We start from the raw sequence: 26,864 nt of genomic DNA on the forward strand, positions 1-26,864 counted from the left end.
CATCTTGAATTTAGTCACGATAAGTCGAGCAACGAGTACGAATGAACAGGTATGATAAGGGATCAGATTCCAAAAATAATTCCGTGGAAATGCATGTATTCCAGTTGCTTCCAGTAGCAGCAACTAGAATCCATGCATTTCCACAGAATTGGGTTTACCAATGAAGTGTGGAGATACTTTGAGCCTCGTAAATGGTGTAAAACAGTGATTTATTTGCATGGCTAGACCGATGCCGAGGCACCCCCATTGAAAAAGCTGTTGGTAGCATCGGCTAGCTAGCGCCAGATTTCGGAGTGCAGGGGACAAGCCGAAATGAGCTATGAGGCATACGTTCACACTCGGCATCATGTTTCAACACACTAAGTCAATATCACACCAGAATTCTCCTTTCAGTTTAGAACCATATAAGCTCAAAAAATAGAAAACATCTCAGCAGAAGATTTTTAAGACTTTGCCATTTTGGTGGTAGCTTGTTCTAACCCAAACAAGATGCAGAGTGCCTCAGGCAAACTTTTGAGACCATCCATTACCAGCCTCCCCTCAATGATGATGGCTGTAGACACTGGCTCCAGGTGGATAAGAGTTGGATCAACCGGTGTGTCATCATCAATGACCGTCAGCAGCCCAAAGGAGACTTGTGCCCACACGTCCTCACCATCAGTAACCTGTAAAACAAATAGAAACACAAAGACAACAGTTAAATATATGACTGATTAGTTATTAGTGTCCAAACTGTACCTTGCTGAAATATAAAATGAATTAACGGTAATGCTGCTGCAAGTAATCCAAGCTTTGTGTTGATCTCTTGAGGATGTCATGAAATGATACAAAAGATTTAGAAACATACAAGCAATTTTCAGCATTGTATTACATCCATGGAAATGACCACTTACCGTAAATGGTGTAAACCAGCGATTTATTTGCATGGCTAGGCCGATGCCCGAGGCACCCCCATCGGAAACCTGTTGGTAGCATCGGCTAATAGCGCCAGATTTCGGAGTGCAGGGGACAAGCCGAGATGAGCTATGAGACAAAAGTTCAAGGTATCATGTTTCAACACACTTTAGGTCAATATCATATCGAACTTCTCCTTTAAATGTTGAATACACACTAGTATGAAAATCACAGCCTTCATATGGGCATAGAATGTTAATTTCAAATGACTACGAACGTGTGAAAAAATCTGCTTCAGTGCAGGGCTCCCCATATGACTAAAAAGTGCATAAACAATCCATATGAAGACAAGGTATTGGTTGTTGCCGAATAAACCCGCCATGTCTTAGACGATAATGCTTAAATAACTGACCTCTTTTGTCTGCCGAAAAAATGCAATGCGTACATTTCCACTGCATGCTTACACTACCATCTTCTAAATTCGCAGCTAACCTTAACTTTGATTCTGTATTCACTACCTCCTGCTTTAAAATTCTAAATTAGCTGCCAACTTTGAATTGGACAGTAATTTACTAGTAGTTAAAGTTACACATTAATTTATCCAACTGTTAATGCAAAACATCTGTGGTGTGGTGGGGGGAAGGGGGACCATCGATCTAAAGTTAGCTCCTTCGAACCAAAAACATGCCTGGGCAAAATAAAAACAGTTCACCAACATGTATATCCTTACAGCTTACCACAGTCTTCCGAAAGGAAAAGGTCTGATGTTTATTTTTTATCTTCTGAATGCTTTCAACAACGATTCTTCGGAAGAGCAAACTGAGAGGGCGAAAATTCAAATCACTCCAGCACAGTAACGTTAACGTCTTCCTTGCATGCTCCCACTTCTTCTTCTTCTTCTTCCCTGCAGAAATACGCGCAAGGGCGCCTCCTAATGGTAGAAATTTGTCACTGTTGAGGTTACTTGTCTCAGACAAGTTGACCTCAGTCTTATTATGAAGTAACATGCTTTTTTCAACATGGAAGTAACTGTTACTTTACTCTAATCATTAAGATGCACACATTTGTTGCTGAAAGTAAAGTAAACAAGGTTAATGCAAGTTTACACAAGTGTTAGATTTTACAGTGTAGCGAGGATCTGTGAACTAGGCCTGTGAGATATGAAGGTGGGCGTGAGCGTGTGTGTGTGTGTGTCTGTATGTGTGTGCCTGTGTGTGTGTGTGTGTGTGTGTGGTGGGATAGTTGTTTGCATATATATTTAAAGGCCTTATCAGGCTCCGGCCTCTATCACACTGTGTAAACAGGCCATCCTCTGGAGGAGAAGTTGAAGAAGAAAAAAAAAAAGGCACAACACACACTGCAGGTCATCTGCACTGTGAAGGGGTTGCCATGAGTGAGTGTGGAGCCTTGTGTTAATGGAGAGAAGCGCTGTGCCTACATGAAAAGCTACAACGCTGCAGGAAGTGGAAGTGCTCTCTTACTTCTGCAAATACACCTCCGCTGAGGATGGCTATGTTTCCACACGTGATAAGATAGCATTTACCACAGCACCTTTTCCAGTCAAATACTAACAGTATATACTATCGTGGAGGAACACTATACACTGGGAAGGGTATAAACAGATGTCTGTGTGCTGTAGAGGGAGTCTTGTTATTTTATGGGTTATCCACACAAACACAGTCATTTTTAAATACAGAGAGTTTTCTATACGTTTTGGCCTTTTGTCCACACGAAAATGGTTATTTTATGATTTATGGTATTAATTAGTTATGGCAGATTTTAAAAATTCTCAGTTTTCAGTGTTGACAGCCTGTAGACAGGGAAAACAGAGTTTTAGGCCTGTAACGTGACTTTGGATTGAGCTTTGGAATGACTATCTGACATGTTCTCGACAGAGGAAAAAAATCAATTTTTAAAACTACGGACCTACATGTGTACAAGGCATTCGTATACTGGGTAGCATACTGGGTAGTATACTGGGTAGCATACTGTTTAGTACTGTGTAGTATACTGGGTAGTATACTGTACCATACTGGGTAGTACTGTGTAGTGTACTGGGTAGTACTGTGTAGTATACTGGGTAGTACTGGTGCTACGGGGGATCAGCAGCAGGAGGTCGGCTGCTATCTGCAGCAGTGGCAGGTGCAGCAGCCTCAGACATTTACATGTTTACATGAAAGCCTATCTGATAGAGTGCAGGTGAAAGCAGTGAAAACAAGGCCTCTCACTCAGACCAAATGCAAAGTAATATTACAGTTTTTGTCGATTCCTTACACACTTTTTGCAGAATGTTGCTCATTATGTCAAAACTCTACACACAAGCCACATAAGATACAGCAGATGGAGATAAATAGCATAATGATACACACATGCACCATTCGAATGACTCTTTAAGTCAACAACAACACACTGATGTGCTTTATATAAAACACTGTGATCTTTACACTCTGTATTGTCATTTTCTCAGAGAGTTTTATAGAGGTTTATAGATCCTACCTTCAACTGGGTTCTGGCCATACACAGTAACCTCATCTACACCAAACAGTGTCCTCCCTCCCTCACCTTGCGTCCCATATCCACCTGAACTGACCCCACCTCAATAGCAATGCCTCCTCCATTGTTTGCTGAAGAGGCATGCGGGCATGTGGTTGGTGGTCATATACTTTTCTTCGGCACACAGAAAAAAGTCTTCGAAAGGTTTTAGAAATGGGGAGTAATGGGGCAAGTGCAAAACTGTACACAGGTACACAATGTAGAAGTGCACACTTTACAGGTACACAATGTAGAAGTACACACTTTACAGGTGCACAATGTAGAAGTGCACACTTTACAGGTGCACAATGTAAAAGTGCACACTTTACAGGTGCACAATGTAGAAGTGCACACTTTACAGGTACACAATGTAGAAGTGCACACTTTACAGATGCACAATGTAAAAGTGCACACTTTACAGGTGCACAATGTAGAAGTGCACACTTTACAGGTGCACAATGTAAAAGTGCACACTTTACAGGTGCACAATACAGGTGCACAATGTAAAAGTACACACTTTACAGGTGCACAATGTAAAAGTACACACTTTACAGGTGCACAATGGCTTACCTGAGGTCTAGTTTGAACCTTACTGTAGGTTCATTTTTGAATAATGTGTCTAATGTAAGAAACTGTGTGTAGTGTTTTGCAATGTGTTGCAGAATTGCAAAGTGCAAAGCAGAATATATGTTTAAGGTATGGTTACACTGTGTTTGAAAATGTAGGTTTTGGTCTCAGTTGGGCAAAAACTGTAAGTGCTCTGCAGTATTTTTTTTAAAAACATATCAGTGACCGCAAATCATACATATTCATCATACATATTCATACATCCGTGTGCGTGTGTGTGTGTGTGTGTGTGTGCATGCAATGTGTTTGTGTGTGTGTGTTATGTGTGTGAGTGTAGTATGCGCGTGTGTATGTGTCTGTGTGTGTCTGTGCGTGCGTGCATGTGTGTGGGATGTGTGTGTGTGTATATATATGTGTGTGTGTGTGTGTGTGTGTGTATATGTGTGTGTGTGTGTGTGTGTGTGTGTGTGTGTAATCTCTTATACCTGTCCAGGTTAGCGTGACACTAAGACGTGAGGTGCTGTGCATCCCTGCCATGTGGGTGGGCAGGAGGAGGAGGTCCTGACCGTCAGAGAGAGAGAAATGAAAACATACTGTTCCCAGGAAGGGCCCACTCTCCTGTTTCTCACACATACACGCCAGAATCCTGCCTTTTGTCTAACGAAAAGAAAAGCACACCCTCTATCCACAACACCTCCACCTCACCCCCCTCTCTCTCCCCCTAACACACACACACACACACACACACACACACACACACACACACACACACACACACACACACACACACACACACACATACACACACAAATACACCAACGTTTGCTTGGCTGGAGGAGCAGCTGGCAAAACTCTGACAATCAAAGGCAAAGCAAAACCAGCTGGACTGCTCCCCACCCCACCTCACCCCACCCCCACAATCACCAGCAGCCATAATAATAAAAAAAAAACTCAATATTGATATTTAGGCTTTACAATAAGTCCCATCCGCTGCATGTTTGCTTAACACGCTCCGCTTTGGCTAACAAGCCACGGTAGAGTAGCCAGATCTCACGGCCACCTGCTAGCATGGCCACACAGGCTGGCTAAGACTGCAGTTTATACAGACAACCAGGCCGACAGGCTGAGTCATAGTTTCATATTAAATTTGATGAAATGAAGTATGAGGAAGTATCTGCCTGTCGGTGTGTGTTCAAGAGAATGACTGTGTGTGTGTGTGTGTCAGTGTGTGTGTGTGTGTGTGTGTGTGTGTGTGTGTGTGTGTGTGTTTGTCATGCTGCTCACTCAGTGCCCATAAACCAGCCTTGTTTCAGCCCCCCTAGCTGGTATCTGTTGACGTGCTATAGAGGGCGGAAAATTGGGGTCATGTAAGCAGATGTTAGCGTCAGAAGGAGGGCACAACGCACTCCCTCGTGTGACTCAAACAGCTGTTATCCAACCAGCACAAGTTAAATGTATGTGTGTGTGTGTGTGGGGGGCGGTGGGGGAGGGGGGGGTAGACGGGCATAGGAGGACCCTGGTGTTTCTGGGGTGTCCTTAGTTTAGAGTGCACCACCACCTGGGTGCACTCTAAACTCTATGGGATTACATATATAATCTATGGGATTACATGTGTGTTTCTGTGCAACAGTCTAAACCATATACATTACAACAGTATGCTCTAAAACTCTTTTGCTCTAAAACTTTTTCAGCATTTCAGGAACTGCTTTGATAGTGATTGTGTAGTGGCTTGAAAATATAAAAAGTCTATAAATGTATGAAGATAGATGGATAGAAAGAATATTTGATCATCTCTCACCTGAGAGCGTCGTTCCATCACGGCACAGCTGGAAATCAGAGCTTGTGGGCCAGACATCAGGTCATCATCATCGGCGCGGCCCCGCTAACAGAAACAACACCAGGCCGCCTCCGCATTCAGTGCCCAGAAGCACGGTCTGGTCAGTCTGGTCTCTTCCATTCTCATCCACACGAGCCTGCGGCAGGACGGAGGTGGCGGAGGACCAGGTGACAGGTGCGCTGATGAGGAGCGTCGAGCCAGCTGAGCCTCATGCTGCTGCACTCCTCCATTTGCCCTCCCAGCCCATAATAAGCAGCTTCAGACATCCCATCATGCAGGCTCAGATGAGCAATGCACACAGATGTGTAGCACATGTGGATCCATGCAGTCATTGAAATGAGGAGAGTGACAGAAGCCTGAATACATTGTATTCAGAAGAACAAGAAGCCTGATACATCATATTCAGTTAATAGAGGTATTACAGGTATTACCATATCAATACAACTGATCTGATGTGAACGGTCTAAACCACTGATTAATATAAACACATATAGTGCATAATGTGTAATGACTATTGACTAATATATAAAAATATGCTGCAACTAATTATCTACAGTTTAAGAACTGTAAGGCACTTTAAAAGGTAAGCAAATGTTTTTAAAAAAAATCCAAATGACTTCACTGGGATTTTTGAAGACAGGATATGAGGACACAGACAGCATAAGGACACCACCACTCTTTTGAAAAACAATACACTCCAAAAAACCTTTTGACCAAAGACCAAACGTAAACACTGCACAAAGCCTGCCCGGCTCCAACTCCAGTATAGCCGAGGTGACCTGGCCAGACCTGCACCTCAAGGCTCCATCTATCAGCGCTGCGTCCGCTTAACCCACTCTGATGGGTCGGACGCCCCAGCGCCTCAGATAACCCGACCGCCACGGCGTAGCGTAGCCTCGTAAGGACAGACAGCTGTCACCTCCCTGAGCAGGCATCTTTATATAGTCATCAGCTTCAAACAGGCGCCCTGGGCTGCTGCCTGATTAAAATTGGACAGCCAAGGTCACGCTGGAACAATACGCGAGTAAAGCTGCCAGTCATTACCCACACCAAGGCTGAACTTGTTTGTCTTAAAGGAGGAGTGGGTTTGTAGGGTGTATGTGCAGTCTATAGGCACGCAGCTACACACCACGTGTGCGTTCTCTTGCACTTCAAATGTTGACCTCCCCCTCAGTGTGCTGAGGGTCCGCGCACCCCTGGACACGTGCTGCCGCACTTAGGACACACAACTGGTGGCCAGTCACTGTTTCAGCTGGTCACGTTCACACATCTCACATTGTTGTGCCCCATACTGGATCATACTGGTCATGCTTGAGAGCAGAGCCATAGAGGGGACCCAGGCTGGCCACTGGCCACCATAGACTTAAGTCGCCTCACACGGCTCTGTGTTCCGCATTGCAGAACATTGTTTTTGTGCAGAACAGTTCCTCCTCGCCCCTTCTCTGTGAGGCTTTGGTCTGAGCTCCACCTCTACCCTTAAAACACATAATCTTAGTGGCAGAATATTGCATCAAACTGCTCCCATCAGACCCATCACAGAGTTCTATGCTTGAATATTTCCAGCACTATAGTGGTTACAAAAAATCCTCCGGCCAAAAGCCGACAATGTTTAATTTCTTTGCTAGTAAAAAATATGAATTGTTATTCGAAGTTCAACCTATAACCCATTACGACCCCTTTGCTGCTGCGTTTATGCTTGGGAGTGAAATTTACAAGCACTTTCTTTTCCTGTCTATTGTTTCCACAGTCTATAGCAGAGCAAAAAGTGACCATTTGGTCTAAAGCACTGCCTGGCTCTGCTACTGGACTGGACTGATAGTGGCAGCAATGTGACTCAAATGTTATACTACAGAAATTATACAAATATCACAGAAAATGTGCTGAATTCCCACTGTGCTATGTGCTAAATTAGCACTAAGATCTGGCCTCACCTCAGCTGAAATTGTCTGCGTACATCCAGTGCCCCCTTTATATTTCTAGAACATTCTTTGTTGTTGTTGTCGTCGGCAATACTGAAGTTGTTCAGGGCGCTCCTCTCTGAGTCCAGACAGCTGCACAAAAAGCTGGCTCAAGTGCCCGCTGATGGAGTCCATCTACGTCAGACACACGCCAGCCCTGCAGGTCGGTACAGTCGAGGCGGCCAGGTGACGGGAGCTTGGGAAGAGAGGCCATTGTTCAGCCCTGGGAGAGATGACAGACTTGCACCCTCTTGGCACGGGAGGAGCAGCGGCCATGGCCCGAGTGTGTGGCCACTCATCTAAAGGCTCAAATACTGCACAAGAATAAAAAATTATTCTTGGTCCTAATAAACATTAAAAAATAAAATCAAGTAAAAAAGTAAAATGTAACTGAAATGTGTTAAATCAAAAGTTTATTCGAGCAAAAAACATAAACACAAGGTCAATGTGTTCAATGTAAACTGAACGTAAACAAATCAGGTAAACCTTATTTGACTAGATCCTTAGGGCAGTTATGTGCGTGACACTCCAGTAAAGTAGGTGGCGGTATGCACTGACTTCCTTTCGCTGTTAAAAAAATTGACCAGAACAAGCCCCTGATTAGCATGGATTAATGAGTAGACCCCGTAGATCTTCCTTATGGATGCCACCTGCTTTCATACCACAGGCAATTAATTGAACTGGCTGACCACAAATGAAAAAACAGATTTGGTAAGTTTTTCAATTAGGGGTTTGCACCGACGTCACGTTCTGGGGGTCGTTTCTAGAAAGCATCGTGCAACAGGAGTTGCATCGTGCAACAGGAGTTTGAACACAAATGGACCAGGGGCCGTATTCCCAAAGCATTTTATCTTTACCACTAGGAGTACTCCTAAATCGCACTAAAAGATTTTAGGTAGGAGTTTTCTCTTAAAAGTTATTCACAAAGCCTTTCAGACCTACTCTTAGTAAGGAAAAATGACAACTCATAAACTAAGAGTGAGTCTTCGTTGCTATGGATGACGTCATTACTCATGCACGAGCTTGACTGAAGTGACCACCTTGATTGGCTGATGATTGTAACGTGGGAATGATTCCAAACACCTCCCTTACGATGATGAGTGACAGGTGACAGGTCTGAGAATGCATGCGCTACACAAGTAGTGCGAAGGACGGAAGATGATGAATAACTGAATAAAAAGGCCTAGCCTAAATGAATAAAGAGTAAGGCGAAACAAATAGCCTAGTAGTTGCAGCCTAATGAAACATATGGATTGATGCAATATCTTTGTAATATTATTAAATTAATCGGTAACCATATGCCTATGTCTACGTTTGCAAAGAGGAGAACATTTTAATTTGATTCCCAATGAGACGTATTTACATGTTGAGAATGAGTAGTTTTGGTTGTTTGTGGCGTTATTGCATCCCTTAGTTATGCCTACAATGCAAAATTGTTCCAAAACAAGGGACAGGATTTCAAAACATCGCGAGGCGAAATGCCACAAAAAGCTGTTTGTGAATAGGTCTTAGGGAGTTAGGAGTCCTCTCGACTTCTTTTAAGCTGTCCCAGACTTAGGTGCTACTTTTAGGTCTAAAATGCTTTGTGAATTACTTTTAGTGAGAAAAATTAGGAGTCCTAAAGTAGGAGTGACACGCCCATTATTTTTAGAAGTTGCTCCTAAATTCGCCACTTACAGTAGGAGCTACTTTTAGCCTTAAAATTCTTTGTGAATACGGCCCCTGATCTCTACAAACTTAACAGGGTAGTTTCGATTTACACGGTTAATGGAAACTATGCTAAAAAAAAAGACTGTATAAAAATGAAAATAGAAGAAAAATCAAAGCATTGTCCTACAAGACCGCATCACTTACTGGAGCATCTTGATCTTAAGGGTTTGGACCTTTGGGGACAGTTTGTTTCCATCCAAACACCTTCTGGAAGAACTCTAATGTATACTTGAGTTCTTGGGGATAGGTCAAATTAAGAGCATAAATGAGTCCAAAACACATGCCCCACCCAAACGCAACACTTCTCAGCTCAGTGAGCAGCTCCACACCCTCAATCACCACTCCAACAATACTCTCATCTGAATGGGACCTTAAAGGTGCCATGTGTAATGTCCGCCAAAAATCAATTCATACTCCACATTCCATAAAAGATGGGGGCAGTATACCTCCAGAAAGTGAGTTGGTCTACCCTAGAGTAACAACCAAGAAACGTGTATTGCAGTTTGGCTTGCGGTTATGTTGCCCGCATACCGCCTCCCATGGCCGAAACTGGTATTATGACACCTGTCGGGCTGTGGCTAGTAATTTAGCATGCTAATTCAGGTTGAAATCTCTGCAGCACTATACCTTGTCATTTTTTTAATGACATCATCACCCTTATTTCTTCTCATTCTTTTGATGTGTGTAGCTCTTTTTTTGGATATTCTTACCTCAATTCTTACACATGGTACCTTTAAACGGTACTGCGTATGTGTGATGAGACCAGACCAGGGGTGATGGGCACTAATGTTCTGGTAAGTTAAGTGGTAACTTTTTGATGTTTTCAACTAGGGTTGTAGTTTCTCCCACCTTGCTGTGATTGGGCCTGTTCATCTGTGGAGTGTGTGTGTGTGTGTTTGTAAGACCAGGGGTGATGGAGAGATAAGACCAGGGGTGATGGAGAGATAAGACCAGGGATGGAGAGATAAGACCAGGGGTGATGGCCACTAATGATATTCTCCCCCATTTCCCACTGCGAGCGCCATTCTTTCCCCTACTAGAGAGCAGCCCGAATTTGTCGCCTTTTCTAACATTTGGACATTCAGGCATCCCTCTATTGAAACGAAATTTGTGTTAATTTGTTTATTCATTACAACTCAAGAAATAAGATAGGGGACCACCAGAGGAAATTCACAGTTAAGTTCAGTGGTAACATTTTGAAGGCCATATCTTCATTTCGAGTGGGTCACCCTTTCTTTTCATTACTTGCTGTCATAAATTAGGGTTCTAATTTTTCCCAGTGTGCTGTGATTGGGCTGTACTGTGCGTATGTACTGTGTATCTAAGCCTGTGTGCGTGTACTGTGTATGTACTGTGAATCTAAGCCTGTGTGCGTGTACTGTGCGTATGTACTGTGTATCTAAGCCTGTGTGCGTGTACTGTGTGTGTGTGTGTGTACTGTGTATATACGCATTGAGTGTGTACCGTGTGTGCATGTACTGTGTATCTAAGAATGTGCATGTACTGTGTGTCACCCTACTGATGATGTGTTGTTGCAATGGTAATCCTGCTCAGTACGAGAGGAACCGCAGGTTCAGACATCACCTGTACTGTGCATGTACTGTGTATCTAAGCCTGTGTGTATGTACTGTGTTTCTAAGCCTGTGTCTGTCTGTGCCCAAATGGTCCTAGTAAGTCAGTTCCAGCTTGTTGGTATTGGCCATGTTTATCTGTTATTAATGGGTCTGACAATAAAGTTCCTGAACTAAATGAACTGTGTGTTATTACAAGAGATGGAAACCATATGGTTTATGTGAAAGTTCAGCTTAAATTTACCCAATAATTACATATAAACACCTAAGGTTTATCTAAAAGGTCACCTTAACTTTACTCAATAATTACATATAAACACCTAAGGTTTATGTAAAAGGTCACCTTAACTTTACTCAATAATTACATATAAACACCTAAGGTTTATGTAAAAGGTCACCTTAACTTTACTCATAATGTCATGTAATTAAATTACATAAAGTCAACGTTTTAGGCTTGAAAACTAAAAGGCATCCCTCCCATTTTCTTCACAAGTCATTTTATATTTGCAAACAAAACACCGCGGTGGGTTACGTCTCCCATGGACAACTGCAGAACTCCACTGTGATGGAAAAAATAGCAGAGGCTGTATTTTTCCCCTCTGGCCCTCTGCACCCGCAACAACCTGCCGGCGGAATACTGTGTAGAAGCACTTGCGCCCTGATTGGTCGTTGCCGTGGCCAGATGGGCTCTGTTTCCTTTCGGCCGATCCACTGGCTAATTAGAGGGCCAGTTAGAGATCTCCATGGTGACCAGAGCCCGTGGTGGGGGTGGGGGTGGGGGGGGGGGGGTGCCGATCGAGGGAGAGGTAATTGCGGAGCGACATGAAAGGGAGAAGATGCTTGGTGCCAGGTGCTGTGGCAAGCGAGTCAGGCGGTCACACTTCAGGGTCAAGGTGGGCCATGCGGTTCACTGGCAGGAGTGCAGTGATGAGAGGAATTAGAGGGTAATAAACGTAGCCAGGGCTACCCAACGATGGGGAAGTGCCTGGAGGCTACTAGGGATATTTTAGAGGTGAGGCCATCTTTATGAATTCCTCCATTGTCAGCGCGCAGAGTACAATAAAGTAATACAAATCTGTAAACAAGACACACACACACACAGGTGCAAGAGATAGTTGTGCAACATGAGGAGTTGGCGACTGAGATAGAATGCAGTGCAACTGCACTGTGCATTAAGTTGCATTGCAAAAGAATGACAGCCTGGTCCCGCCTCCCTGTGACTCGGCTCTTTTTCATTTCCCTGAGAATAAAGGTCACCAAGTGAAACTAAGGGAGTGATTCAGTGGTGACATCAGTCTATCAGAATGAAGTAGTGCAGGTCAATATTCACATTTGTGTGCGGCATTGCAAATAGTTATTTACATAAAATGACTCAGCAGTGAACAGATTGTTCTTGACGGTTCTTGACGGCAATGTTGCTGTAGTGCCGGTAGTTAGATGGCACCTGGGTTCAGTGATGGGCAGTGTCCAGTGCATGTACAATCATGGGGTCGAAGCTGTTTGTTGAACAGACTTAAGTGTTCATTGGAAATTTGATGGACCTGAAACATTTTCAAGAGGTCAGAGATTTAAACAGATGATGTCCGAGATGAGAAGGGTCTTTCGTTGTGTTGTCTTGCTCTGCTGAGGCGGCGGGAGTTGAAAGTGTCCTCCAGGGAAGGCAGTGCACGGCCGGTGATCTTCTGGGCAGTGTTGATGACCATCTGAAGGCCCTTCCTGTCCACCGCTGAGCCTTGGAGATGCAGTAAGCAATAGAGTGGCACTGACAGGTCACCAGCAGCTTCTCTTCCAGGTCCACTCTTCTTTTCCCCGTCCACTCTCAGGAAGGGGAGTCGTCCGATTGTTTGACGAACTAGAAGAAATCTCGGATGAGGAGAGCATATTCATATGTGTATGAATATAATCTAATCTAAATCCTGACTAAATAATGGCGTTGGATAGGCCCTCTATAGAGTCTATATACCACGAAAGGGTAGCTGTGCAAAGAGACCCCCCGCAAATTGAAACGCAGAAAAAAGTTGTTTTTCACTATTCAAATGTTAATGAGAGTTTTCTTAAGTGTTAGAGCCCTCTCTCATTACTCGACTGCTCAATTTTCTCTAATTATAAGACACCATCACAAAACAATCTCACCCGGCTCATCATCCGGCATTGTGTGCATAATCTATCATCATTATCAACCCATCAGATTGAGCTGCTGGCCAGGGACCACCACTACTGAATGAGGATCCCTCTGGGCTGTTCATTAAGTGAGCCGGCCACGGTCAGCCGAGAGCGGAGAGGAGGACTTGTTGTGAGAAGTGGGCTGGCTGCATACCCTCTCTGGCCTTCTCGTGTGTGTGTGTGTGTGTGTATATTTGTATATAAATATGTGTTCTCGTGTGTGTGTGTGTGTGTGTATTTGTATATAAATATGTGTTCTCGTGTGTGTGTGTGTGTGTGTGTGTGTGTGTGTGTGTGTATTTGTATATAAATATGTGTTCTCGTGTGTGTGTGTGTGTGTGTGTATTTGTATATAAATATGTGTTCTCGTGTGTGTGTGTGTGTGTGTGTGTGTGTGTGTGTGTGTGTATTTGTATATAAATATGTGTTCTCTCGTGTGTGTGTGTGTGTGTGTGTGTGTGGATGTAGAGATGGGGACAGCCGAGGGGCAGAATAATGCTGTCTGTATGAGTTGGCGACAGCTGTGAGGACAAGAGAGCGCACTCTCTCTCTCTCTCTTTCTCTCTCTAGCCTTTTTGTGATCCGCTGCAAAACAATGGGAATTTAACTGCATACCAATCAGACAAACAGGAAGAATCAAAACCTCCATGGCTGCATGTGAGTGCACAAGCACAATCATGCACAATTATGCTGTGAATCTGTTCATTTGCTGACAATGATTGCATTAAACCTTAATTGTTTATTAAAATGTGTATTTTTCAGGGGGCCAATGATGTTTCTGACTTATCATTATTCTATACTTTGGGTTATTAAAATTCTGTCATAATTTCCTTTAATTCTCCTCTCTAACTTTGCTTTTACCCCTCGGCCTTGAAATGAGATTACTCTATTTTACTCTGGGCTTAGACTGGAACAGCAACCATGACATCTCAACCATGAAACTAATAATGTTGTGACTTTGGTTCAAACATCTCACCTACTGCTGTGTGAGAGAGAGAGAAAGAGAGAGAAGAGAGAGAGAGAGAGAGACAGCGCGGTCATCCAGCACGGAGACCGTTGGAGAGTGAGGGGTGCGGAGTGGACAAGACAAGGTGTTGTGTGAGTTGTTTTAGCATGATAAAAGGCATTGCCTTCCACGCTGTTCCTCCAGGGCACTCTCGACTCGACAGCGCCTGCTGTTTATGCAGAAGATCCTCCGTCCTCCCTCCCACATCCCCCTGGCTGGGAGCAAAGACTGAGCAGAGAGAGCCCTCGAAAATTACATTACCGATTGCACGGTGCAGGAATATCAACAACTGTTCTTTTCTCACAGCAGATAGTTACATTGGGCCATCACATTTCCTTCACATTAGAGACCTAAGACAGCTCAATAAGACACCAGAAGATTTATAAAATTCACAAAGGTTATTGGATCAAGGAGGTAAATTGTCTTTATGACAGGGAGGCGTGTGAATAAAATTGCATCCACTATGCAAACAGTCATGCAGGGTGACATTATTAATCTTATATACGTACCTGTTGCCAGGCAACTGCTGCACCAATATATCCTACAACTGTGATTAATGAATTCAACCAAGGAAATAACATGTCTGCAAAGTTTGGTAGTAATTATTCTTTATCTCATTGCAAGGTTCTTGAATTTCCCCTAGGGATCAATAAAGTATATCTATCCATCTATCTATCGAAGGTACAGCAATTAAAAAACAAATGAATACTTTATTGAATAATAACTGATACTAAAGCAAAATGGAAAATTTGTCTTAAGGGCAGACATCACTTGGACAAGAGTATTTTTGTCATCCTGCACTGCAGATGTTTTGGTCATGTCCTGCAATGAAATCCAGCAGAAACAGTGGGTGTACCTACCAAGAGCACCATTACCTGTGATGTGATTTTAGGCTCAGCAACACAAGGTATTAGAAAGGGTTAGAAGTTTCAAAAGCCCATGAAACCATATCCATACAGGACAATACTAGTGACGGAAGACCACGGAATGTTAATGAAATTCAGCAATAACCCTAGCCTAGAAATCTAGACGCGCCCCTAGCGGCAGCAAATTACATTTGCTGCCAGGGCTAGTCTAGCAAGTCTCCGTTGGCTTGTGAGCTCCAGAAATCGAAACTTAATCAGGCCTTTGAAATCGTGTATAGAGTCGTTTGGTGGGCTTAACATAATGATTGATGGCAGAGTTGCAACGGTTTGGCTTGAATTCCCTGCTACTTGAAAACAAATATCCTATTGCGTCCTATTGCGTGCAGAGGGAATTTGAAAGACAACTGATTATCCCGCCCCTCGGACTGAGCACTGCGAACGGTGAGTGCCCAGACCCTACATTTTAATGTGGGTCTGGCTCGCCAGGCTACAATAACCCCACTTCATCCTCAAGACACATAAAATATAGTCCTATAAGTCCACTCCATCTGGCCCTAAAAGACGTCCAGACCTCCAGTAACCACAGGCCCCTAAATGGAACGCAGTAGAGCTGACCCATAATGGCCCATAATGCCGAGTATTAAAGTGCTCAGCGACAGCCCTCAGCCATCCCACCCTGCGCCCGCGTCTCTCAGCGCTCGGCTCTTATCTAACGTGGCAGCAGCCTGCTGAGGAGCGACCTGCCCCTGACTCACTCCTCTAATTGTTGTGTCATCCTTAATGGCGGAGCCAGCGGAGGGCCCAGGGGCTCACGTGGGGCTGTGCTGGAGGGAGTGGGGGGGGGAGGGGAGGGTGGTAATTACTGAGGAGCCATTATACAGACAATGGTTCATAAACAAGGCTTGTGTGAAACGTGCGAAACGCCACTCACACACGGCTGTGGTCGCCGCAATGGTCCCCTAGACAAGTGTGTTTCATTATGAAAAAAAGAGGTCAGTGAGATGGAGGAGGAGGAGAAGATTGTTAGGCAGAGAGGAGGTGAAATGAGGCTGACAGAGAGTTTCGAGGGAGGGAGAGGAGAGGGAGGGAGGCTAAGAGTGTGTGTGAGAGAGAGAGAGAGAGAGAGAGAGAGAGAGAGAGAGAGAGAGAGATGACAGAGAAAGATTTGCCAAAGAGCTGCGTAAAGCAACACTTATTTATCATGCATGTGGTGTCACTTCAGAAAGTTCTGTCCAATCAAAGTTGCTCTCATTCACTCCCCTCACCCCCAATCTCCCATAGTGAGAAGCTATGGCAACCGATCAACACTCTGAAGCTCATTATCTCAATCAGTCAGAGATTGGCTTAATGGGTTTGTGTGTGTGTGTGTGTGTGTGTGTGTGTGTGTGTGTGTGTGTGTAGGTCAGCCAAGGCACCCTTCTCCAGTATGTATGTCAGTGGTGGAGAGCTGAGATAAGATACTTTCAGTAGACTGGGTGCAATGGGGGGGTTGCATGAGAGATAGATGGGGGAGTTCCAGCAATGTGAACCTCCACACAATTGTTAACACCAACACCCATGTGCAAATTAATTGAAATAATATGCAGAGGGTCTATTTGTTCAAAATCAAGAAAATTGTGGTCATTTGAGAAAAATAATGTTTGGGGATTGTGTTTTTGATGTGTAAAAAGGACTCTCTCATGTGTAAAAAGGACTCTCTCAAGACAATGTGGTGGACTTTAAAATTGATCTAAAGGAGAGAGGAACATACAGAAGTGTCCTCTGTTGTTGATTGATTAGTACAAGGGTGTGTCTATTGTACAAGCAAGCACTGTCTGAACTGTTGGCTTCAAGTGTGTTTCCATGTGTATAACTACATTTCATCAGACCACATCTCTCTAAGGCCAGGAAGAGAGAGTAATGATACACCTTCTGTCAAAAATGATGGATGGCCCTAAGGTCAGAGGTCATATTAAAAAATGTGCTGATTCAGGGGGGCGGGGCTGGGGGTGGGGGGCGGTGGGCGTTACCTTCCAGATCATTCTTGATCACATGAGGTAGGCGTGTCTTATGACGTCATGATGGGAGGTCTTACTTTCTGCAGGCGTGTCTTATGACATCGTGCGAAGGGGTGGTGGGGGCCTTGTTTCCGAAACTTTTAGATTTAGAGAACCGATTTAGATGTTTAGACTTTAAAGTAATACTTTTTAAAAATGTATTATTGAAAATAAAAAGAAATTCAAATAAAAGTCTGTAAAGCACAACCTGCGAGTGTGAGAGGCCACAGAGTTGAACAGAATTTGTGCGGGGCCTGTGCGTTGGCTTGCGAGGGCTCTGAACCCAGGGAGCCTGGGTTCCCTGGGCCTAGTAGCGGTAGAGGCAGGCAGGCAGAGTCCTGGGGATGGCCCGCGCGAGAGAGAGAGAGAGAGAGAGAGCCTGAAGTCTGGAGCTCCTAGTTGCACGTCTTCTCCCTCAGATGGTTTGACTGCAAATGACTGAAAAAACGGAAGGTCTGGGGGCGTGATTAAACAAATGGGGAGGAATCAAAAATGCCTGTGGGGTTGGGTTAGAGGCTGAGTGTACAGGCACAGCAGGGGGTAGGAGTTGAACTTGCACATGTAGGCCTATGCTGCAAACGCAGGCATTCCTTAACCATTAAGACACGCTGGGCCATCATGGACGAGGGGCGTAAAAACAGAGAGGATAAAAGGAACAGATACAATCAGGCCTGGGCAACCCTTTTAAAATTCTCCTTTAAGCAGCATCAGAGCGCATAAGAGGTGAAACCTAGGCTACCCATTGTGTGAAAATGGCTGAGCAGAGAATTCCTTCTCCAGCGCGGAGGGTCCCATTACAGCCTGCAAAGCCTCATTTCACTGATGAAAATGCTAATGATGGAACCGGCGGTGCTTTCACAACATACTCATTGTGTGAAAAAATGTCTGAGCAGAGGATTCCTTCTCCAGCGCGGAGGGTCCCATTACAGCCTGCAAAGCATTACCTCACTGATGAAAATGGCAACGTCGGAACCGGCGAGGGGTCGGCGTTATTTGAGACGGAGCCGCAGCCTGAACTGCCTTGGAACATTGTTTTGCTCGGGAGGGAGCGAAGATTAATGTGGAGATGTCACGAGTGTTCGGGAGGAGGGTACGAAGTGGAGCTAGGCATGATGCAGTTTCTCCCCGTTTATAAGATGCATAGTTTTAAATTGAAGCCTCATGAGTTTTTTCTGTTTGTGTTGGGATGCCAAAGCGTAAATCAAAGCATCGCTACACCATCCAGTGGGTTTAGTGCGTTGATTGAGGTTATGATTAACCAAAGTTTGCACAAACCTTATTCAAAGAGCATTTATATCGATGGCCTCTCCAAAGATGTTTTAGTTATCCATATGTGTAAGGATGTGACTCGGATTAACGTGTTTCATTTCAGAAGAATGAACGCGAGAAAGCGTGATCTTGTTGTACCGAGAAAAATGACCTTTCACCTAATAGATTTGCCTATATTGTTTCAAACCTTACAAGAAATTGAGTACTATTTGAATGTAAAAACTACAGGTCTACAATATTCCCCGCCTATACCTCCAAATGATGAAATGAATGATATTGAAATGAAATCGCTATCGTCCGAGTTATCACCACCGAATAGGTCAAATGAGATGACGCAATATAAAAGTTTTTCAACATCACCACCTGCACATTTGATTTTTAAACGTGTTTACTTTTAAGAATGAAATAAACTTTTATTTTATTTCTTCATCCGTGTTCTTGCCTCATCTCTATCATCAGTGTTGTCCGTAGACTTGATTTTTGTTTAAAAAAGACACCCTAAGCAACACGCACACACACACACACACACACACACGCACACATGTGCGCTTCAATCACTTGCTGCGTCTCAGCGTCTCCACTCGCTGTAAACAATACCCAACATTCAAGGTTAGGGTCAAAGTTTAGAGAAGAAATGCACCTTATCTGATCATCATCCTTGAGAGAGCGTTTTAAAAATAAAATAACAGTAACTGAACTATCGAGCCTTTCATACAAAGGACCATGCACGCAAGCCTCCTATTCATACAAGGGTCATATACACAACCCCTAATGAATGTAAGAAATGAGGTAGGCTTAACTCTTATCTTGATTTTTGAAAAACGCAGCTCGCCAGTCACGAGACACCCGGCTCACACGCACACACACACGCGCGCGCTGCCGCCTGCCTCAATGGCTGCTTGCGTGTCACTGTCTCAACTCAGGGTAAAACAATACCGTACGTTTAAGGTCTAAGTTTAGAGAAGGTCTAAGTTTAGAGAAGAATGTCAAAAGGCCATTGCATTCTTTTTAGCCTGGGAGGAGAATAAAAGCACCTCATCTTTAGTGATGTTATAGAGAAGACAGCAAAGGACTTGTTTCCAACAGAGCACGATGGAAGAGGCTAGACCTGCACCCGCAAATATTAACGAATAGTAAGACTTTACGTTCTCTTTCCCCTTTTCATATAAGCTAGGCTACGTTAATATATTTACTGTATCATTCATATAAACCTGAATGCTTCTTTTATAGCGTAGGCCCACATGCTGCAAGTGAGGAGAGACTATTAAACCCGCCCACTCCTGGTGAGTTGAGGCCTAGGCCTATAGACTATGAAATGATTTGCTTCTGGAATATTCTTACATAGCCTTATTCGTTAGCCTTCTAAATGTTTTTTCTTTTGTTTTGTTTTTTACGTGTTTGTAGGCGGAGAAACTAGCCATGTATTAGGTAAGTTTTATTTCAAACCTGCTTTACCCTACCATTCACACACTATCCGCGTTCGCTTTGGAGGGAGAGAGGAAATGACCGCTTTGGACATTTTAAAACGTTTTTAGAGGTTTCAATAAACAACCAAACAAAAGCCCTAGATCATAGTTTATGTTCTTTTCCGCAGATGGTATCGACGAAATCATACAAAGCAACGATTTCGAAGGTGAGTAGCCCGCATGTCGAAATGTTCAATAGCCTACCCTCATAGACATACAGCTGTTTTTGAACAAAAAGAATTTGTTTTTTCAAAACCTTTTCTTTTGTTAGATATACTAGGCCAACTCGATGCCGAAGGATTGGAACGTAAGTAGCCTATTCACTATATTGTTAGACTATTCAAAAAATTAAAATATGTTTTTTAATACATATGCTTTTTTCTTCATAAAGAATTTCTTGATCCGGAAATAACTTTTGCACCAAAAAGAGGAAAGCCGGAAACATTCGTAAACTTTCATCATACACCGAGCAATGCTCTGGAATACCAATGGATGTTGAGTGATGGTCGCTTAGGAGGCTATGTTTTTGACAAAGAAGAATGCAGTGTGAAGCTATATGTTTTGGCTTCACCGTATTTGGTGTTTTTAGACTGGATGATGCTACACATCTCATTTTGTGCTGCCGATTGGATAATGTTTAGGGATATTTGGAGTGATCTTGATCTTGAACTACCTGTTTCTGATAGCACCTTCACAGCATCATGGAATAGTTCGGTCTATACCAAATGTTACCATATTCGTGCTAATTGTCTTGAAATACAGGGGTTCATTCTGTGTAGTGAGGACTACAGAATAGAAACATATGTTGAAGCAATGTTTGCTGCAGAAAATGATGTAGAGAAATTCACACAAGGTCCTAAAGTGAGGTATCTATGGAAAGACATGCTTGTTTTAAGTAATGTTTTCAAAAAGGTTGATAGATTGTTCAAATGGAGTGTTGGCTTGGATAGATACCAAAGGATCAAGAGGCGTCTTTTCCCGATGCGTCACCTTGATCTAGCCAACGATAGTGAAGTTAATGCCCTTAAAAACAAATGATGCTGGCTAGCTCATTGTCTAAAGACTGCTCTATTGTATGTACAGTAGGGGCCTCCATTAACAAACCATATCATGTAACAGTATGTGAAATTTGAAAAAACATGTCATAGACAACATATAACAGCTGTATGTACATACTGTAGATGTTTTTATCATTAATTTGTATGGCAATGAAAATGTGTTTTTTCTATTTAGCTTTTACACTATTTAGATACTTTACCATTGTAAATGTGTTTGTGTGGGTGACAATACATTTTTTCAAAATCATTATTTGGTGAAAAGGTTATAATGGCGGACCCTCTAAATGTGGTTTACAATACACACCATCCAGTGAGGGGTCTTTCGGCGATAAAACAAGATTAAAAGAAGCTGTATTTAAAGATACAAGTGTACGTTTGTCTGACAAAGATGTCACCGACTGGTTATCTGTCGAGGATTCTTATACACTTCACAAAAATATGCATGTTAATTACAAGAGAATTGTTTTGTTTTAACAGTTTCAAGCAGACTTGGTTGATGCCTACAGTATATACTCAAAGTAGAATGATAACTTTAAATATACGTTGACACACAGACATTTTTAGCAAATATGCCTGGGTATGTGTTCTGAAAATAATAATAACTGTATAAATAGTTGAATCCATTTTAAAGAAGGGGGGCCTCAGAAATTGCATGCAAACGGACCGTGGGACAGAATTCTTCAACAAACATATTTTTTTGTATTATAAGGAGACTATTATACTTTAATAACTCAACAGCACTGAAGAAACATATTGTAAGCCTGTTCATTTAAAACAAATAAAACTCCCTCTGACGATGGTGACTTTAAAACTGACTGTGGACACTAATCTGACGGCGGTGACAGTGGCCTCATTACAACATACAATTCCAAAACTTATACCACTCAAGTCAATAGCTTCTTGCTTAACAACTTTGTTATTTTTTGTACCAAAAGTTAAATAATCCTAAGCACTGAGATATTTTTCAGGGAATATAAGGTACAATTAAGCAATATCATTATTAAAAGTACCCATTCCCATATCATCAAATATCAAATCATCATAGTAAAAAATAAAGTAATTACCAGTAGGAATTATGCATCACTGACATCATCTTAAACCATCATCTAGTGCCCCTACTCATGCTAATTCATAATAATACATTGTATTGTTCTAAATAACTGGATTGTAAACTGTATGTAAGACGTGAAGAACAGATAACAAATAACAATTGTGAGCACTGTGGCAAACATTCAATAAGAAACATATTGGTTCAATTAGCAATAGGCTATCATTAAATGGTGTTCAAATGCTTTCAATAATGACTATTGTGATAGATGTTAAGGAAAGGATGTTTTGTGTGTTTTATCTATCTTTTCCCATGTAAATGTTAAGTTTTTTGTGGAAGCCAGCTTTCACAAACATTAGCTATCATTTTCCTAACTAGCAGTGTTAGCTCATAGATATGAGTATAGACTAACATGGTAAGCCAAACATATGCGCTAATTCAAAAAGGATGTTAACATTATAACATTAGTTTTGGTGAAAGAAGCCTGGTATGTGGATGCATGCAGTAAGCATGATCAGGGCTGTATGTTAACTTTTTTGCAAGTAACACTGGTGCTACAGAGGTTAAAAGTTTTGTAGCACCAGCCATAAATTCTGTTTCATCGGAATAAAACCTCTAAAATCTCTAAAAACAATCACAAGTAGAGCAGTTCATCACAGTTCATCAATTGTGGTTGGGATCTAGGGCTACTGCAACTGGATTGATAAAAGGTCATGTAGTTGTAAACATCTCACTGGCTACATTGTGTTTGAGAAGAGCAAAATATATCAGTATGATATGATATGCCATGCTATTTTGTTGTTGAATTTATAAAAAACAAAAAAATAATCCCTGTCAGTTCCATGCAGTTCGACTTTTCAACGGGTATCAGAAAGAGAGGTCATGCTACTCAGTGTCCCGCTGGCGAGACGGTTATCCCTCCTCCCCCACTTCTCCCAACATTCTAAACCAATTGTTTGCACCGTATTGCTATGTAGCATGGTAATGGTATACACCATTTGAAAGCTTGGACTCCAACCATGACAACTTTTTTCATGTACAATCTGTATAGTGCTTTACATTGTCAGATTAATCTTACTATGTCTCACTTAAATTTAATCAAAAATGCCCTCCTCCCCCTCTTTCACCTTTGGTGCTTCCCTATCTTCTAGCTGCAGTGTATATCCTTAGCAATAAGTAGATTCAGCATATTGGGTCTTGACATATTCACAGGAATCCACAGAAATGGAATCTTCATGCTGTTTTATCCAATATTGTGTAATTATTCCATATTTTGTGTAGTCCTTCTATATCAGAAACCCTGACATACAATCCAAATAGTCTACAAGAAACTTCAGAGTGTTATCTTTCATTTGAGACCAAGATTATGCTTCTACACAAAAGGGGTTCATATGCATGTAAGCATTTGATTGTCAGTATGCATTTTGGATAACCAATAGGCCTATGGGGAGTTTCCATAGGACATTTTACGAAACGCATGAGCATATCTTGGCAAATAATGGTCTAAAGTACCCACATTTTCATTCTATATTGATCTACTGTTGCACACAGCTCCACAAGACCTGGTGCTAGGGCTCAGTTGTGTTTCTAAGTCATATCAAGTGACCTAGAGGGCTGAAATGTGGTCAGTTCAGAGATGCTTGTAATCCGACAGAAAGAAAAATCTATATTCTAGCCTTTGTAACTCTGTGTCAGTACAGTTATTCTGATTGTTTCCAAAGAAACTACAGTGTCTCTGTCTGACTACAGTGTCCAAAGAGGTCAAGCATTGGATAGGTGGCCTCTGATTTTCAGGCAAAAATTTGAATTGGTATTGAGATTCAGTTCATATATTTTTGAGTAAGTAGAAGATGTGCTGAAGATTTTGTTCCACTAAGATTAAATTCACGTTTAGTTCATATTTCTAAGTTTTTAGATTAGAGTATGTTCAACTTTATTGTCATTGCACGAGTGAAATATTATTTTTCATCTGACATGTCAAAAATTTGCCAATATTTTTGAGGTGGTAAAAAGCTGACTTTCAGTAGTTATTGCTTTCATGTGGCTGTTGAAATTTATATCACTGTCAATTAATACACCTAGATTTCTAACAGTATACTTTGCTTTCAACCCTTTTGTGTCAAGGAGTGTGGCAACCCAAAATCGTTCCTCCATTTTACCAAATATAATTACTTCCGTCTTGTCTTTGTTCAGCTGAAGAACATTTTGAGACATCCATTTGTTCATTTGCTCAATACACTGACAAAGAGATTCTAGGGAACCATAGTCATTTGGCGACAGAGCTGTACCGTTTTTTTCAAGTGTTTTGTAGTCTATCAAGCTGAACTCTGTTCTCTATCAAGTTAAGTTTCCCTCTATTTGTAGCTGGAAATTCCTGATGTTGAAGTAGTAACTGAGCAGATATGTTGACTCTGATTTTGTCAATTTTACCTTTGAAAAAGATGACTAGTTGAGAGAAGTTCAGGCATTTATTTTGAGGGGGGATTTGTTAACTTCTTGACAGTTGAAAATAGAAAATAGTGTTATTTTAACTTCTACTGATGATGTTAGAAAAGAAAGTCTATCTTCCTTTGCATACGTCAGAGTTATACTGCATCTCTTTATTGATCTCAATGCGGATCTGAAGTTTGTATTTACGCTATTTTCTTTCGGTCTTCCTACACTCTCTTTTTAGGAGTTTAACCGCTGGATTTTGCTTCCATGGTGCTTTGTTTGTCCTTAACTTTCCTGAATCGTAATGGAGCAATGTCATCCATAATGGTTGCCATTTTTGTGTTAAAGTCATCCAAATAGTCTTCTACCGTCTGAAAGTAGACTTGACGTCTGTGAAAGTGCTTGCTCAAAGAGAGCAGTTGTGTGTTAATTTATGATTCTCCTTTTTTTGTCATCATAGAAATGTTCTGAGTGTGTGGGAACATAGAAACATAGATACAAATGATCGGGTAAGGCCAGGTCTTTAACAGTTGTAGAGACATTGAGACCCTTTGTGATAACAAAGTCGAGGGTATGGCTAAGAGAGTGAGTTGGCCCCCTGTACATTAATTCCTTGGCATAATTGTTTTCAGGATTATCCACATGTAAATTTAGATCCTCTGACATAATCTGATAAGACTGACTAATAAGACAGTCAAACTCTATGCAAATGACTGACAGCATATCACCTAGCTCTTCAAGAAAGACTTTAGCTGAATGTTTTGAAGACATGTAAATAGTCAATAATAAAATCTGAGGAGAAGACTTGCAGTAATCTGTGCACACACAGGTATTCAAATGATGTAAAGTCACAGATGATGACTACCCAGTTGGAAGGATTGGAGTGTGTTTTCTGATTTATTTATTTATTGGTGATGGTATGAACATATTGTATGTTTTTACAGGTTTACTCATGTTTCCCAAGGCTTGTGCATTGTTTCCTGAGATACTATACTACTACTATAAATCATGGCCGGATCTAGAATAGGGCTGTTTTTATTTAGCCTATGGCCTGATTAAGCTTAGCATTCACAACGCAAATTAATTTATCCTGTCTTTTACGCAGTGGAGAATGTGACAGTGCACGGCAAGAAAGAAAGTGCATCCAAATTCACCCATTATTTGCTGAAATAGCCTATACTCCGATAGCCTACTCTTCACAAAGATATTACATGTATCACATCACACGAAAGAGCTTTTTCTCAGCTTTTAAATGATGTTGACCGCAGCAAGTTGTGGTAAACGGTTCGCGAGAAACTTTAATGTATCATGTTACATTCTGCGCCCATCTCCCTACCCATTCATCTCGGTGGAATACTTCACGGTGGAGTTTTTCCCGAACACATGACAAACCATATATTAAAAGAAACAGCAGACCTTACTGAATAAAAAGGTGTAAAGCATTCCCCTGTACAGTAAGCCATTCCAGAGTAATCCGGTTTTACATTTGCAGCAATGTCTAAATGCATGTCTCAAACTTTGGGCTTCAGGTTTCACAGTGTGTTTAAATTGTCCAATACATGATTTCATAACAGGCCAAATACAAAATAAATGTTACAAATATCGCCTAGATATCTGTAAATATTAAAATCAGCTGACTAAGAGTTTGTCAAAGTAGCCTTAATGATGACAAAATGCTAAGCATGCATGTAGACTATTTGAGTTTCTTAAAGCTGAACTGTGCTTTAATTGTTCAATACATGATTTCATAACAGGCCACATAGAAAATAAATGTTAAATATAGCCTAGATAACTGTAAATCATAGAACTGTTAATCATAGACCTGATTTTAATATTTACAGTTAACAGTTCTATGTAATATGTCATGTTTGCTATTAGATTACATACAGTACTCTGCTTGCAATAGTAAGTCCCTGACCCCCCCCCCAACACACACACTTACATCATCACTGTCATCACTTCACATACATACAGCACACTGCTTGCTACAGTAAGCCTCCTCTACATACTTGCTGCACACTGCCCCCCCCCCCCCCCCCACATACACAGCACATTGTCTTCAGGATCTTCTCCAACACACATCCTCTACATACTTACAGCACACTGCCCCCACCTACCCACCTACACACTACACACACACACACACACACAGTCACTGCTCCACTCCCCTCCCGCCCACACACACATCTTCACTGTCATCACTCACATACATTACATACAGTACTCTGCTTGCAATAGTAAGTCCCTGCCCCCCCCCCTACATACACAGCACATTATTTCATCAGGAAGCTTCTCCAACACACATCCCCAACATACTTACAGCACACTGCCCCCCCCCCCCCCCCTCAATACACAGCACATTGTCTCATGAGGAAGCTTCTCCAACACACATATTGCACACTGCCCTCTCCCCACATACACAGCACACTATCCCATCTCCCCTGTCATCC

At 42.1% G+C, this 26,864-nt stretch overlaps 1 long non-coding RNA gene across 1 annotated transcript; it reads left to right on the forward strand.

Annotated features, from left to right (window-relative positions):
- The first annotated feature begins 19,378 nt into the window (after nt 1-19,378).
- On the forward strand, nt 19,379-21,277 carry LOC121719328. Its single transcript, XR_006034246.1, has 6 exons — nt 19,379-19,542; nt 19,640-19,692; nt 19,814-19,837; nt 20,004-20,042; nt 20,147-20,182; nt 20,267-21,277. It is a non-coding gene; the product is annotated as an uncharacterized LOC121719328 (long non-coding RNA).
- Nucleotides 21,278-26,864: the final 5,587 nt, after the last annotated feature.

This window comes from Alosa sapidissima, chromosome 9 (genome assembly GCF_018492685.1).
Source record: "Alosa sapidissima isolate fAloSap1 chromosome 9, fAloSap1.pri, whole genome shotgun sequence".
NCBI classification, from domain to species: Eukaryota; Metazoa; Chordata; class Actinopteri; order Clupeiformes; family Clupeidae; genus Alosa; species Alosa sapidissima.